General features: G+C 49.3%; 1 protein-coding gene across 10 annotated transcripts in view; it reads right to left on the reverse strand.

The window, feature by feature from the left end:
* PATJ (PATJ crumbs cell polarity complex component) overlaps window positions 1-16,217 on the reverse strand; it is a 1,359,209-nt gene that overhangs the window by 117,564 nt on the left and 1,225,428 nt on the right. The window lies entirely within an intron of this gene.

Genomic DNA, 16,217 nt, shown 5'->3' on the forward strand with positions numbered 1-16,217 from the left:
TCCGAGCTCACTGACGGCTTTGACAGCAAAACAGGAACACAACCAGGCAACAAAGTAAAGGTTGGTGTGTGTGAAGAGCTGCGGTGATTGAAAATACAATGCAAAGAAGTAGTTGTTACAAGGCTATTTTTTACATTGAAAAAGTAACCAGGGCAAAAATTACGGTTCTTCCTTCATTTGCATTTTCAAGATAAAGTAAAAAGAAATGACTGACCGGTTACAATGAATTAATTGATTCGATACTATTTAAACATGTATGAATATCATGCAGGCCAGGTTTTGGTCCAGATAACGAGTTTGGAACACATTAAATATATAGGAGGCTGGCTTAGTATATAGATCACACTTATTTAAGTGCAGCACCGTGCACTAATCTAGGCAACCCTTATGGTGATTTTAGTGGTCTTAGACAACCATAGAAAGCTCTTTAAGTGGTAGCTGTGGAGAGCAGCCTTCATTCTTAGCCCAGAAGGAGAGTTAAGCAGCTTGTTTTACCAGATCTAATCATATAGTGTAGGTTAAACAAAAAAGAACCACACAGAGTAGTTATGCAAATATGTCTATTTATTACACAACACTAACTAACACATTGGTATATCTCCTAACTAGAGATATCAACACAAATACACAGTAATACTTCAATTGCAAGAGGTAAGTAAGCACAATTCACCGTGGTCACTAGGGGGGAGACCAAACAATATACTAAAGAAGTGAAATGCGAACTGCGACATATGTGGGGACTTGGACCAGGAGACTTAAAAGAGCTGGGGACACAAAACCACCCAAAGTAAGTACCCAGGAACCACACTGAGGCTCTGTGCAGAGTGGAAACACAGCTGCGTACTCAATGGGAAAGTCACTGTTGCAGTTTTAAAGAACAATGATCTTTCTCAGTAGACCCTGAAGAAACCCAGTGGAAGACAGAAAGTTGGAGTCACCCCAACTTTGGATACCCCACGAACCAGGATACCTACAACAGGGAAGCCGGGTGCATAGGTGCGAAGTGACATCGAAAACCGCCGTACACCACTATGGAGGACTTCAGGAAAGATGCAGCTGGTGAAGAAGGTGGAAGAGTCATGTAGAAGAGTCCGGTGGAATACAAAGGTGGATTTCTGAAGAGAAGAACCTGTAGGCAAAGGGGGCTGAGTCTATGCCACTCGGAGGTGACCAGGAGACACGGAAGAGCAATGACCACTGATGATGGAAGATGCAGGAGTCATGACCGTGACATTGTCACTGCAGCTGTGAGGACCAGACGACGCTGTAGAGGACCAGGAGCCGTTTACGAGCTGTCCTACATCGGAAGACGAGAACCAGTGGGCTGCTTCGGCAGTCTTGGCTGGGGGACCTGCGCGGCTGCTTCGGTGATATTCTCGCCTTGCTTGCTGGCGCTTCTGGTGCTCTGGGACCCGGAATCCTCTGGTCTCTCCGTCTGCTGGTTGGTTCCTGTTGGGGTCTTTCCATGCTGGCTTGTGGCGCTCCCTGTTCCTGCTTGCTGGGTTGGGGGCATTGCGTAACTTTCTGCACTCTGTCTCTGCCTTGCTTCCTGATGCTACGGGGGGGAGGGGGGGAAGGGGGGCTCCTCCTCCGGTTGTGGGTTCCCTGGCCTCCTTGTTTTCCACTTGCTCGTCGCTTGTTGCTGGATGGCATCTGGTCGTTGGAGTTGTGGGTCAGTCTATGTTTGATGGTGTTGGCCTTTGCCCCTGGTGGGTGCCGTGTGGCGGGTTTCTTTTTTCCCCGTGCTGTGCTCTTCTGCTGTGGTAGCTTGCGTCCTTGGCTCCTGTTTTCCACTGCTGGGGGTGTGCCGGGGCTGGCGGGTGCTGTGGCCGTCCGCCCGCTCCCCTGTGCGCGCGTCTGCTCCCAGGGGCTTCTTCGTGTTGGGTGAGGTTTGGCCTAGGTTCGTTCCTCTGGCCTGTGGGCTTCCGGCCTTCCTGCCCTGCGTACTTTTGTTCCCCCTGGTTGGTGCCTGGTTGGATGTCCACCTTGGTTGCCTGTTGCCCGGCTTCTTCCTCCTGTCCGCCCTGTTGGTTCATGCCTGTTCTTGTGGATTCGGGCCTGGTGCGTGGTTGTCTGGGTGCCTGCCTGCGACTCCTGGTGCTGGGTGCTTCTTGCGTTCTTCCGGGGGTTTTGGCGTGGCCCGTGCTTGGGGTGCCTTGTTTCTTCTGCCCCCCTGTGCCTGGCCGGTGCTCTGGGCTTCACTGTGTGGGGTTTCCTGGCCTGTGGCCTTTTCTCTCTGCTGGAGCCTGGTCATTCTGGGTGTTGCGGCTGGGCGCGCCGGTGCCCTTGCGTTCGCTCCTGTGCTGCCCTCCGGCGTGCCCTCCTGCCCGGACTGGTGGGCTCCTTCCCCGGCGGGTTCCCTGTGGGTGGGGTTCATGCTGGTTGTGGGTCGGGGTGGTGGCTCTGCCGCCCCCCGATGTTCCCCCGTCTGCGACTCCTCTGCTCCTGCGCTTGGACCCTGCTTGGGTTTGCTGGGTCGCTACTTGCGTCCCGAGTCGGGGTCCTTGGTGCTTCCGGACTCCCTGTTTCTTGGGCTCCCGGGGGGGGGCGGGGGGATGTTGTGACCTCCCTCTGTCCTGTTTGGCCTTGTCCTTGGTTGACGGTTGGCTCCGGGGCTGTCCTGGTGGGGCCCCTGATGGGCTTTCTGGCTGGGTTGCGGATTGCCTCTTGCCTGGTGCTGTGTTGTGTTGCGCTGGGTTGGCTGGTGGGATTTGGTTTCCTGTTGTGGTTTCCTTTTCCCCTCTTGTGTCTCTTATTTGTGGCTTGGGGTCCTTTGCCTCTCGATGCCGCTCATTTACCTCCTGTGGTGGCTGGGTGTTGTGGGTCTTCCTTGGCTTCTGCCTGGGTGGCTCCTTGGTTTCTTGGGTGCGCTGCTTCTGTGCCCCTCCCTGTCTGTGGGTGCGGGCTGCCCTGTGCCCTTCTTTCCTGCTTGGGGATGCCGTTCCCGGTGTCCTCCTTGACGTGCCTTCTCTTAGGCTTGGCCGGTGGCTTTGTTGGTGGGGCTGCCGGTTGTGGTCTGGTGTCGGCCTCCCCTGTTGTGTGGGACGCGTTGCTGCGTCCCCGCTCCCCTTTTCGGCCTTGTGCTAGTGGTTGGCTTTGCCTGGGCCCTGGGGCTGTGGTTTTCCCCTTGTGGGCCTGTCCTTGGGCTTCTGCGTTTCCCGCTATTGTGGGTCTGCTTTCGGCCTGTGGTGTCTCTGGCCGTTGCTCTTACTGGCTCTGCGTGGTTTCTTCTGACCTTTTGGGTCTGTTCCCTCTCCCTCCGGGGGTTGTGCGCCTTTGGTTTCTCCGGGCTCCTCTCCTTTGGTTTGGGGGTGCCTGGGGTGTTCCGGGGTGCGGCTGGGGCCTCGGCTCTGCCTCTGTGGCGTTTGCTCTCTTACGGTCCTTGTTTTGGCCTCCCTTTGCAGGCTCGCTGCCTGGGTCCCTGCCTGGGTTCTTCCCTGGCCGCTCGTTCTCTGGTGCTTTTGGGCCTCTTTTTGGCCTCTTGATGGCCGGTAGTTCTGGCCCTGCTGGGTTGGTCCTGTGTCCTTTCCTGTGCTGCTCTTTTGCGCCTGGCTGGTGCGCTGTGGCCTTTGTGTTGGTTGACGGTTGTGGCTCTCTTGGTGGCTTGGCTTGCTTTGGTGCCGTTCCCTGGGCCCCTTCTTGGTTGGGGTTTTTGGGGTTGGGTCGGTTGACCCTTTGCCTATCCTTTCGGGTTCTGATGCTCCGTATTGGGGTCTTCCGGGCTGGCTGGCTTGTTGGTTGTCTGGTTGGCTTCTGGGGTCTTTCTGGACAGCCTGCGTTGTTGGGCTGTTGCCCTCCTTGTTCGTCCTTCCTGTTTTGCCCTTCTTGTGGTTCGCCTTGGGTGGTTCCTTGGTGTCCTCCTGTCCTGTGGGTCGGCTCTTGGATGGTGGGGGTTCCTGCTTCCCGGTTCTGGGGTTTGTTTCCCCGGTTCTGTGTTAGGCCCTTGGTTGTTCTCTCTGGGCTGTGCACTGGCCGTGTGTGGAGTCTGCTTGGGTTGCGCTTGTTGCTCTCCCTGGCCTAGCTTGGGTGAGTTCCTGGGTTCGTGTCCCTGTGTCTCCTGCTTTTGGTTGCCTCGGTCCTGGCCTCTGGCTGGTTCCTGTGCCCGGGGTTTTCTTCTCCGGGTGTGGCGGCCTTGGCTGCTGCCGTCTGGTGTCTCTGCTGGGGTTGGCGGCCTGTCTTTCCTGCCTTTTGGCCTGGGCCTTCTGTGGGTTTTCTGTGCCTCCGGTTCCTTTTTACCGCGGTTGTCGGCTATTGGTCGGTTGGGGGAGGGGGGGCCTTGTCTGGGTTCCTTGGCCCCTTTCTTCCTGTTGTTGTTCTGGGTCGGTGCCTGTTTTCTTGTCTGGTTCCTCCCTCTTCGGTTTTTGCGGCTCTGCTGGTGGCTTCCCCTGATGTGTTGGGGTTGGTCCTGTGGTCGCGTTCGTTGTTTCTCTGGGTTAAGGTTGCCTCTTCGTTCTCCTCTTCCTTCCCCTCGCCTCTTGGTGTGGTCTTTTGTGGGTTGGTCCGGCTGTGGGTCGCCTTCTTCCCTGCTCTGGGGAGTTCGCTTCTGTCTGGCCCTGCTGTGTTCCTTCCTGGACCTTTGGCCTGTCTGCCTGTTCTGCCTGCTCTCGTACGCCCTTTGGCGTTGGGCCTGGTTGTCCTGTTTTGTCCCTGTTGGGGCGGCTGATTGGTGGTGCCTGGTGCTGTGGGCTTCTCCCTTGGTGGTTTTTCTCACTGGTTCTTTGCCCTTCCTGGCTGGGTTGCTCCGTTGGGGCGCTCCGGCTTCTCCGGGGCTCCCTTTACCTGGTGGTTCGGGGGGTGGTTTTTCTTTCTGCCCCTCTGGGGGTTCCCATGGGGCTTGCCTCTGGGTGCGGGGATTCCTTCGGGCTTGCCTGGGTGGTCCTGTGCTCGTTTGCGGTCCTTCTTGGTCGTCCCCTGCTTGTTTTGGGGTCTCGGCTCTGTCAGCTTGGTTGGGGGCGTGGCTGGTTGTGTGCTCCTGCCTGCGTTTTCTTGTGGGCTCCCTTCTGTTTCGGTTGGGTGCCGTTTTTTCTCGGTCGGGTGCCCCTGGCTTTGGTGGGGTTCCGGAAGGCCGGGTTCTCTGCTTTGGTATTCTCCACTTTGTAAGGAATGGGACGAGGACCGGAGGGACCTGGGGGTAATGTCCTATTACTTACCGGTAATCTTCATTACTCCTGGTCCCGTAGGTCCTCGTCCCATTCCTTACTTCCCTCCCTCCCTCCCTGGCGGCCGGCCTTCTGGTTGTTGGCTTGGTATTTTCAGGCTGCATGCAGGGCTGGTACCGCTTATGTACTCCCAGCGGGAGAGAGTGGGTTAGGTATCCCAGCATGCTCCTGTTCTTTTTTCTGTCGCGGAGATAGTAATCTCCACTTTGTAAGGAATGGGACGAGGACCTACGGGACCAGGAGTAATGAAGATTACCGGTAAGTAATAGGACATTAATGAGCCACTCGTATTTTGCGACCCCATTTGGAATGGTTTGCCTTCCCAGGGATGGTGGCCTGCTGGGCTCAGCAGACCACCATGGATGGGACTGCTTTTAAAAAAAGGCTGCTTTTTTTTCTTCTTTTTTTTTAAATGCATCCCGTTCGATGCATTTAAAAAAAAAAAAAAAATTCAACGTTTTTGTTTCAATTTTTAAGGGCAGGTAGTGGTCCCTGGGACTGCTGCCTGCCCTTAAAACAAAAATTGTATGCATTTGCAAAGGGGAAGGAGTCCCCTGGGGACCCTTCCCTTTTGCAAATGCATTACCACCTACTTGAAGTAGGTGGTAATTTGCAAGTGTTTTGCAACCGCAATTGCGGTCGCAAAACATTCTTACATGGCTATGGAGTCGCTATTTGGAAGGGAACGCCCCTTCCAAATACTGAGTCGCAAAACAGTATTTTGCAAGTTGCAATTTATTTGCGACTCGCAAAATACTGTTTGTGCAGGGCCCATGGATTTTAGCATGCGCAAACGGGTCTAAGACCCTTTTGAACACGCTAAAAACCGTCGTACATCTGGCCCAAAGACCTTGGTAGAAGGAGATGCTGGAGGCTGGATACGGTTTACTAAGACTTGAATGTGTTACTAAATTAGCATAATGGTATTGTCACGGAACAGACATCTACCCGGGAGAAAACAGTGTCGTAAGACCCCCTGCATAGCAGGATCGAGAAGCGGGAGACGACAGGACTACACCAGTGAAGAAACAGCAGAGTGAGACTCCGGGGGAGAGACGACCTGCCTGATCTCAAAATGGCGGCGCCTGCCCCTCGAGCCTAATATAGACACGACTCCGGAGGACGCTGTAACCCGAAAAGGGGGCCCTGAGGATAAGGGAGCCCCCATATGGCAACGTAGCTGCGAGACGAGGCCGAGGTACATGTGGCATTGCCGGAGCCCACCCAGATATCACGGGCTGCAGCAAAATGGCAGCCTCCTCTGGGATGCGGGACCGGAGTTGATGGTGCCCCCCGGTGGAGTGGAGTGCGCAAATAGCCTGAACATACCAGCGGAATGAGCGACTGAGCCCCGATGACAGTGGGCATCACAGAAAAACCGCCTCGAGCCCGGGAGAAAGCGGGTGCTCCCCTTCCCCCCACTGCACTATGATATCCCCCTACCGCAGCAGGCTAGAAGAGTTACCTCTTTAATGGCCACAACAAGGAGCCTGACTGCTAGAAGGGTACCTGCTGGAAACAGCGGCACGACCGAGGTTTTGGAGGGCCAGGAGGGAGCTGCCTGTGCCTGACTTTAAGATGGCACCAGATGTTCTCCAATACAGTGCATGATGAGAGCCTTGTCTATCCGGGTACTCCACTTACACCCGCACGATCTGATGTAGAAGCACACCTATGAGCCAAGAGGGACAACCAAAAGGAAAGGGAACAACTGTATCCGGAGGCCCCGCACAGCTGACACATAACATGGCACCCGCCCTGCGGAAGCCACACAACCCACATCATATGTGGATCTAGCGCTTGGCTCACTCAACTACTAGACACTGCTGTTTGAGTGTCTGATTTCCTCTCCACGGCGCTCTTTATGAGAGCAGTGCCTGTCCCCAAAATTGCGCCCGTGACTCTGTCCTTAGCACTCTCAATTCAGAGTTATGGCCTTATAACACCAAGATGGCTGCCACAGTGGTTGCTACCATGTTGTGCTACTACTCTGGGACAAAAACCGGACATCGACCAGAACTCCAACCTATCCCCCACCCGGCGTACCCATCAGGACATTAAATATGTGAAATTACCTCCGACCGTAGAGACCTAGCTATTTGGCCGATGCCCGGTGTAGCTACCTGTTAGCTAAAGAGGAGATGGGTTGTGTACTTCCCCCTCAGCCGTCACCTACCAAGCCGGACTTTGGATGGACTTTCCTTCGTCTCTCCATCGTCCCTCCACCCAACCCCTTACCCTACCCCCTACCCTTCTAGGCTCCATCTATCATGTCTTCTATACTCTTTGAATGTTTTTCAGTTGAGACCTAGCTATCTGGCCAATGCCCGGTGGAGCTACCTGATAGTTATAGAGGAGATGGGCTGTGGTCTTCCCCCTAGGCCGTCACCTACCCAGCCGGACTTTGGGCAGACTTTCCTTCGTCCAGACTTTCCTTCGTATCTCCCTCCTGCCCCTTTACCCTACCCCCTTACCCTTCTACGCTCCATTTATCTCGTCTTCCATGCCCTTAAATGTTTTACTAGTAACTGGTGTAACTTGTAACTGATGTAATTTAGTAACATTGTGGAACCTCATGTAAAGCGCTCTGATACCTCCGGGTCTAGCCAGCGCTATCTAAAACTCATCAAATAAATAAATGGTGATTCAACCATGTGAATCTATGAAACATTTAATGCTGGCAAAACATCTATTTACAGATTAGTTTAATAAACAGGAGAAAACCTAGAGATGTGCTTTTAATCAGTACAGCTATATGCTTGTCCATGGTAGCTCAAAGTCGAAGAAACGGTCACTCATTTTATATGATGCACAGGACTAGCACCTTCATGAGGTGCCACCAGCATGATGCATAAAGAAGCACCGTTTTGCAGTTGGGAGCTTCAAACACAGTCAATTGCCTTTTGCGATGAGAAAGAATCCTTTCACCATTGAGGAGGATGTATCTATGTGTAGTGGACGAAGATATCCTAGACATGTAGCATACCTGAGAGAAGAAAATAAGGAGGGTGGAGGTCAGGCATAGCAGCACATTCTGGAAACCAAAGACTTAGGAGGGAGTGATTTTAGCTCGGACATTATTCAGCAAATGCTGCTGTTCATATGGCTGTTACAACAATGCATGCGGGTGAGAGATACGAGTTCATAAGTAAAAGCCATGTCCCAAATTCCGTTTTACTGCATACAATCACCAAATGGCAATAATTCTAAAGCACTTGCAGAGCTGTCTGCATCACAAAAGACAACTGGGGCCAAGCTTTGTCACAGAGAAGAACAGACTGCATGCAATCCTCTGATGAAGAAATGGATCACCGAAACACCCCCTGAATGGTTCCCCCCACAGTAAACAAAACTTTGAGAAATGGGGCCCTAATAAAGGAGCAGAATCAAAAACACACAAGAGAAGAGGCTGACTTAGATAAGACCATCGTCAACACAGCTCCAGATTTAAGCAGGGAGGACTACATTTTATGGCAGCTAATTGAAAACAGATGATATCCACCAGACACTAACCTGCTTTGTGAAAAAATGAGGTATAAACAGTGTGGGGTCGCAAAGTAAAAACAAAAGTCCCTAATGTTTGGAGCTTTCATAAAATGGTAATAATAAAGTAAGCACCAAAAAGGATGCCTAAATACTTAATCGAATGTCAATAAATGTCTAAAACCATTGTCCAGTATTCACCATAATATGAATACAGGGTCGCTGGTGCTCAGAGTTGATGAGGCAGGATTACTGGTTCTTAGAGTTGTTGAATCTGTTATTTTCTTCTTGGGAGGCTGTGTCATGCTTCATGATGCCTTAATTTCAAGGTACAGAAATGGGATCCATAATTTCTTCTGAGGGCTACCTCCCCTTGCCTTTTGTAGTGGAGCACCTGCCAGACTGTTTTACCCACCCAGGTATCTGCTATGGGGTGAGTCGACCAGACTCACAAGCAGTGAGTGGAAGTAAGCATTGGTATTCTGCTAAAGAATCCTATACCAGCCACCATAACCCTTCCAGGGGCTACAAAAGGCACCTTACCTGCAACATGATGAAATCTCTTCCTGGTTGCCAAGTCAGCCTTTAAGAATGTTTTATCTTGTTAAAATTCTGAATCTTATCCAGAGTATACATTATATGGCCTTTCTCAGCTTTTAAATGAGATCTGCATATAACTTCAGTTGAGTCATTTGGGGATCAATGGTTCAATCCAGTTATTGCCATGAATTACAACTGCCACAGGCTCTATAAAAAGTGCAAATAGCACCAGAGACACGGGACACCCTTTTGGGTAGCCTGTGCAACATGAATCTTGCCTGCCTGCTCTGAATTAATTATAATAGTGGCAATGGCATTGCTATATAATTTTTGTAGGACCAGCGTAAATGGAGATAGAAAACCTAATCAACAAAATCAACAAAGCATTCCAGTTTACAAGATCAAATGCTTCATAGAGCTTCACCAATTTATTCTTGTGTAGCATCAATGAGATGATTAGAAAATATTTTTTCAAGTCGCAAATAAACTGAATTTAATAGATTTATTGCCGTACGAATATTCGGTCTCAAAAAGAATCTGCAATGACTCCAGCAATAATTATTTCATTATGTGTAATTTTAATGCTTCACTAAATTCTCAGAAAAATAATTTATAAAATTCTGGAGGCAGGCTATCATTATCACAAGCCTTCCCATTTGGTAAGCTTTCTAACGACAGTGCTAGCTCAGGTTCAGAGATGGGCCTGTTTACTAATTAATTTGGGAACCTGAATTTGAACTAAGTTATCTGGCTCTCCCTTATTCTGAAGCTTGACAGATCGATTTATAATGTTGTAAAAACCTATTGTAGACCATCTAAGAGTGCCATTATTTGATTTTGCTAAAGTTCAGGCTGCCCATGCTAACAATGTACCCATATGTTCACTCTCTTCATAGATGTGCTGTATGATTGTTTTATCATTCATTTATTGCTCTCGAAAGTATAAAATCTTTTTAAAATTACTTTGCTTTTCCCCATTCAGTTCTACTCTCAGGGGACCGGTAAGGATAAGTTACTTACCTGTAATCCTAGTTCTCATCCAGGGGAATACTCCTCAAAGTCATAAATCCTGATCACATGCGGAGACCCCGTAGCACACATCAAATACATTATGTATGCTTGTTTGAACCCTAAAAAGTACTCTGACACACACACACACACACATATATATATATATATATATATATATATAGATATGGTATGTTAAACAGCTTATAAAGTGCGCAAATATCCATAGGTGTCTCGGTGCTATATGTAGGAAGGTAGGATCCTTCTGCATGGTCACCCCCACTTTTTGTCTCGTGCTAAGCTGTTTTTGACTAGTCTGACTGGGATCCTGCTAATCAGAACCCCAGCCTCTCTGCTTTCTCACTTAAACTGTTATGACAAGTACTTAGGTACATCCCAGATTGGATACTCGGGTACCCTTATAAGTCCCTAGTATATGGTACTAAGGTACCCAGGGCATAGGTACCCCAGAGATGCCCCATGGGCTGAAGCATGCATTATGCCACCCATGGGAGACCACTCAAAATGGAACTACAGGCCTGCCATTGTAGCCTGTGTAAGCTGGTGCTAGCACCACTTACTAAAGATATAGGTTTACTATATCTGAGGTCACTGCACTTAAAACCTACAAGTCACCCCTATAGCAGTCCTTTGCAATCCTGAAGACAGGGTGCTTGTTTCTAAGTGTGAGGATGCCCCTGCATGTGCAGGACACCCATACAGCCTACGGATTACAATCTCCCGAGTTGTAAGTGAAGCAGCCATATACCATATAAAAGGGCACCGCGTAATTACGCAGATGACCATCTCGAAACTGGCTGCAACAAATCCTATCATGTGTGGTATCAAACATGATAGGATTCATACCCCCACACTGTAAACTGTGTGGGGGTATGATTCCAAGCACTGGAGAACAATCTGTTAGGCTTTCCATGTCCTCGGTACCAGTGTTCCAGACCCGGACAGCACAAAATGGTTGCTGCCGACCAGTGACACGATTCTGCTCTCCTGCTGCCGAGCCAAGCTCGAGCAGAGGAAGGCAGAACAATAGACATCCTGTCACAGGGATGTGACCACCTCCCAGGCAGGATTAAGTGTATTGGAGCAGAGTGGGTGCGCTTGCCAGCACCACTTGTGTCTGCATGATGGGCACATTTGGTGTCCTCATGCATAGTCCAGTTCAAACCAGTCCTGGGAGCCGATGGCTCCCGCTCTGGCGCGAAACTGGACAAAGGACATGGGAGTAACCTCCCCTCTGTCCAGAGCCTCCCACTGAATCATACCACTCCTTTCCCTAGGGTATGTAAGGGCTTACCTGGGTGTAGGTCGCTAGATCCATTGTGGGATTATATTCAGATCCGACACCACTTCTTCTACCGTCTGGGCAGTCGGGAAGCTCGTACCTCAGACCCAAGTCAGAGAATTTCTTGGTCTGACTGGGGACTACAGGAGATTTGTGAAAGAATATGGTACCATAGTGGCAGCATTAAGTGAACTCACAGCCAAGAAGCAATGCAGAAAGGACATTTGGACGAAGCAGTGTCAAAAGGATTCTGATACCCTCAAGGAAGCTCTGTGCTTAGCACCTGTCCTGAAGGCACCCGACGTCAGTAAAGAATGCATTGTTCAGACAGACTCTTTTGAACATGGGATAGGGGCAGCGTTGTAACAGGTTTATTATTTAGGTCAGGATCCGCCACTAGCCTTCGTTAGCAGGTGACTTCTTCCCAGACAGCAGCATAGGAGTGCCATTGAGAGGGAAGCCTTTGTTGTGGTGTGGTCCTCAAAGAAGCAGAGACCCTACCTGTCTGGGACACATGTCAGAGTTCAAACTGACCACAGACCTCTTAGATGGTTGATGTAGATGAGAGGAGAGAACCCCAAGTTGTTGAGGGGGTCCATTTCCCTACAGCATATGGAATTTACAGTGGATCACAGACTTGGACGTGACCATGCCAGTCCAGATGGCCTTTCCAATTTTTCCAGTTAGATGATGGAACCACAGGACAAGGGTTAGTAGCTCATCACCTTTCGTCTGTAGGGGGCCATGTAAGGAAGGTATTTTGTCACCCTAAGGTTTTTCAACTGATGCTGCTGGCTTTTCAATTCAGAATGCACTGAGGCTTGCTAACCAGACCCCTTTGCCAGTGCCAGTGCCCTGTCCCCAAAACGAGTATGTTACAATGGGCTATACCCAATTGGCATAGACTAATTTACCTTTAAGTCCCTAGTTGATGGTACATGTAAGTTAGAGGGTCATGCCACAGGGATTGCAGCGCTGATTGCGCCAACCAGAGGGTGACAAGAGTAAAATGAGTCTCCCAGTCTGCCATTGCAAACTGGAAGGGCAGCTTCAAATTGCTAGCCCGACTTTGTAAATTAAAAGCCATAGCAAAGTCCACTCTCCCCCTGAAACGTGTAAGTCACCCCTATGGCAAAGCTATCAAGCCCTAAGGCAGTGTGCAGCTTATTTCATGGGCAGAACATGTGGTTTACATGTTTGACAGTAAAATCATAACACTGCCATTTATACTTTGGAAAGACATGGTCACCCCATTGGCGAGTGCAGGGTTACAAGCTGATACCCTCCCTCAGCTGTGCTAGCTCCTGAACCCGAGACAGCTTTCTGCCCTCCTGGGGAGATGTGCTAATGGCTCCCAGGAAAGGAGAAAAGGCCTGCCCTGGAGATAGGTGTTACCTCGCTCCTGCAGGAAGCCATACCAGTGTTGTCCCATAAGGCGAGCTCCAAAGCTGAAGCTGCCTTTGCAGAGGAAATGGGGAACACTTGGGAGATGGGCAGCTCCATTGTTTAGACAGACTAGCTGGCACCCACGAAGGAGAGTGGAACTGTGTTGTCAAACCTGTTTTCCTGGGACGTGTAGCAACCCTGGTCGCCACACCTCTGGGTTGGGCTAGGGAGCTCTGGACGCCAAAAGCGGGGTTCTGTAATCTTGGGAGTGGGCAGAATGGTGCTTTCTGGGATAGCCAGATGCTACACTTCCCAGGAAGTGGTCATCAGGAGAGAGGGAACCTAGAAGCACATGGTCTGCCAACTGCATCTTACCCTGAGGTCATTTTCTATACATAAATAGGGCACCCTAGCACCCAGAACTCACATCTCGACAGGACTGGAAGAATGACTGAAGAAGAACTACCCTGCTGCATCACGTTCCCAGTGAAGATATGCTACACCGAAGTGGAATGCACCTACTGCTCTTGGTGGCCTGCGAATAAGAGGGACTGTGCCAGCTGTGTTCTGCTCAAGGAGAGGTTGTCTTCAGAGCCCAGCAAAAGCAGAGACTCTAAGCTAAGGGTAAGCTGACTGGCCTCCTGTTTGCAGCACAGTGTCACAACAACCGAAGACGCCTACTAAGGGTGAGTGGTAGCCCAGATCCCCGGATTGCTGCTCCCAGTTGTCGTACAGCCCAGGGACCAGGACCTGTGGCTTAGAAGTTGCACCTAAGTCTGCTGGACCAAAGAGAGCCGTCGGAGTGCAGTTTGTTCGCCCAGAAGGCAAGCTACATCTCGGTAAAGGATTTGGCTGTGACACCGGAAAACTGGTAGTCCAGTGGTGACTGGACTTCGCCCCAACAGCGAAGTACCTTGCGGGAGTCAAAACCTGTGTCCGGAACCCCCTCATCACCTTCATGGATCGAGGAGTCCCTGCATGAAGATCCCCGTTGAACGCATCACATACACAGCATCCTTGAGCATATTCAAGCATACTGTATCCTCAGATTCAGGACCACTCCCATAGGAATCCATAGGTCAACGATGCTAAAGTGCCTGGAAGTGCTTAAAGTCTGCTTCTTATGAGGAAGTAACTGTTTCTGAGGGCCTTGCTGGCCCCCTGACTAGCTCCCGGCCAGAGTTGGTCACCCCAAATAACTCTAACCGCGGGCATTACAACTTGTCCAACTTTTTACTCAAAAAGCTTCCAAGGATCAAATTCGTTGAATTTGCCAGTGCTTGTTCACGGTTGAGTGAAATGCTGTGATTTACTATACCTTGTAGAAGCTATATCTCGGGAAACCTCCTGTGGATTTTGTACATAGTGGTGTATAAAAATAAAGTCAATTTTTATGAATTGGTGTTGGATTTCTTTGGCGTCTTGTTGATATGTTCAATTGTTTTGGTGCTGTTCACATGCTTTAAACTTGTTCCTTTATGTACTCCTTGCTGCTCAGAGCCACAGCTACTCAGGGTTCACAAAATGAAACCCAAGGGTCCTAAAGGGGTTGGTGAGTGTATTACACTGAGCAGTCGCACAATCACACCATTTCCTTGCAATGGTTTCATTATGATTCAGATTTTCAGCTCAGAGATCATATCAACAAGATCTGGGAGTCATGTGTCAGCATTCCAGCAGAGGCATCTTTAGAACACCTGCACTTCAAATGAAGTGGGATCAAATTCCTGCCCCCAAATTCCTTTCCAATTGCTTTCACTTGTCAGTGTTTTCCGTCCCTTCTTTGGATTGGGTCAACATCCTCATTATTGATTGTCTGCTCTGCATCTTATCTCTCTCATTCAGATAACCTCCATTTCCTGTTTGCCCCATGTGTTCATGATTACTTTTTCTGTCCTCTGCTAGTTCTTCCCCCCCTATCCACCTGTGACAACAAGATGGGTGCGGCAGGGGATGCCCTCTGGGTTCAACAAGGGTACTTAGTGAGCTGGCTTGCACCATGCCGCATTCTGCACACTTTCAACCTTTGTCTTTGAAACTCGGTGGAGCAGCATTACTACTCATTGAGAAACTCTGAGCTGTGGGAATCTCTGCAACTAAGCTACAAAGAAGTTGGGTCAAGCACACCTATGGGGTGAGATGCGCCCCACGGCATGCGTCACATCAAATTGGAGACTTTGGGAACAGCCCCCCCCCCCCTCATTTGTAATTTCATAGAGTAACTGACATTTCAATACACATAAGTTGCCTCCATTAAAAACTGAGGAGTGGGTCAGAGGTACAAATGTATTCTGCATGTAAAATTACGCAATTAGCAAAATCACAGTTTGCAAATGCAAAACACCTTTTCTTAATGTACAAAGTTTTTCCGTCTCCTCTTTCGACTCATAAAATGAGTTTTATGGCCCATATCCAATTTCAATTTGGAAAGGGTGTTTCTTCCAAATTGTGATTAAGTATGATAAGTTTCAATGAGTTGTGACTGCAATTTCAGATGCAAACTGATGACCAGTTACCAAAGGATACAGTTAGTGATTCGCAATTGGGAAGGGATCCCTCTGGGAATCGTGTTACCAGCGTCTGGGAGTGGAGGCAGTGGGTCCACGGGACCACTGACTGCTATCCCTGAAGTTTTTCCAAACTGGAAACTTATGTTTTTTAAAGCAGCACAGGTTTCTTTGAGGAACAAGGGCTGCTTTAGACAAAAAAGACACCAAGAAATTGCATTTGAGAATGGAAACAGATGGGCGGTGGTCTGCTGTCCCATGCAGGCCACCATCCCTGTGTTTGTAGCCAACAACATGGGATGGCAAATTGTGACCGGCCTAATTATTATTCATTATGCTTGTTGTTTTATGACACTCCATAAAGTGGGATTTTGCATACCGACGTAATAGTACACTGATCAGTTTGCAAAAAAGAGCCCACTCGCAAAATTCGTACTTTTTGCAACCACGATTTGAAAATGGGCTTTTAGTATAAGCTAGTGTTTGCATATTATATTAACCATTACTCATTTGAAAGATATATTGTATTTTCTTTTCTTTGCATTTTGAGGTAAAAGTGGTTCTGTCTTGTATGTGTAGTAAATTCATGGTAAATTACCATGTTCATAGATTCAACATACAGGTATGCACATGGTCTCAAGGGGCTGGAGGCTGGTATTCATGCCACACAAGGAATTGCACTTTTAATTAGTACTGGACAGTTTCATCTGAGGTTAGGCTGATAAACTGATAAAGTTCTAAATGGATTGCATCAAGCAACAATTTAGATATCTGAATAACTCAGAAGTGACATAAATGTATTATTAAAGTATTCTGCACTACAGATTAAAA

Source organism: Triturus cristatus, chromosome 4_2 (genome assembly GCF_964204655.1).
Source record: "Triturus cristatus chromosome 4_2, aTriCri1.1, whole genome shotgun sequence".
NCBI classification, from domain to species: Eukaryota; Metazoa; Chordata; class Amphibia; order Caudata; family Salamandridae; genus Triturus; species Triturus cristatus.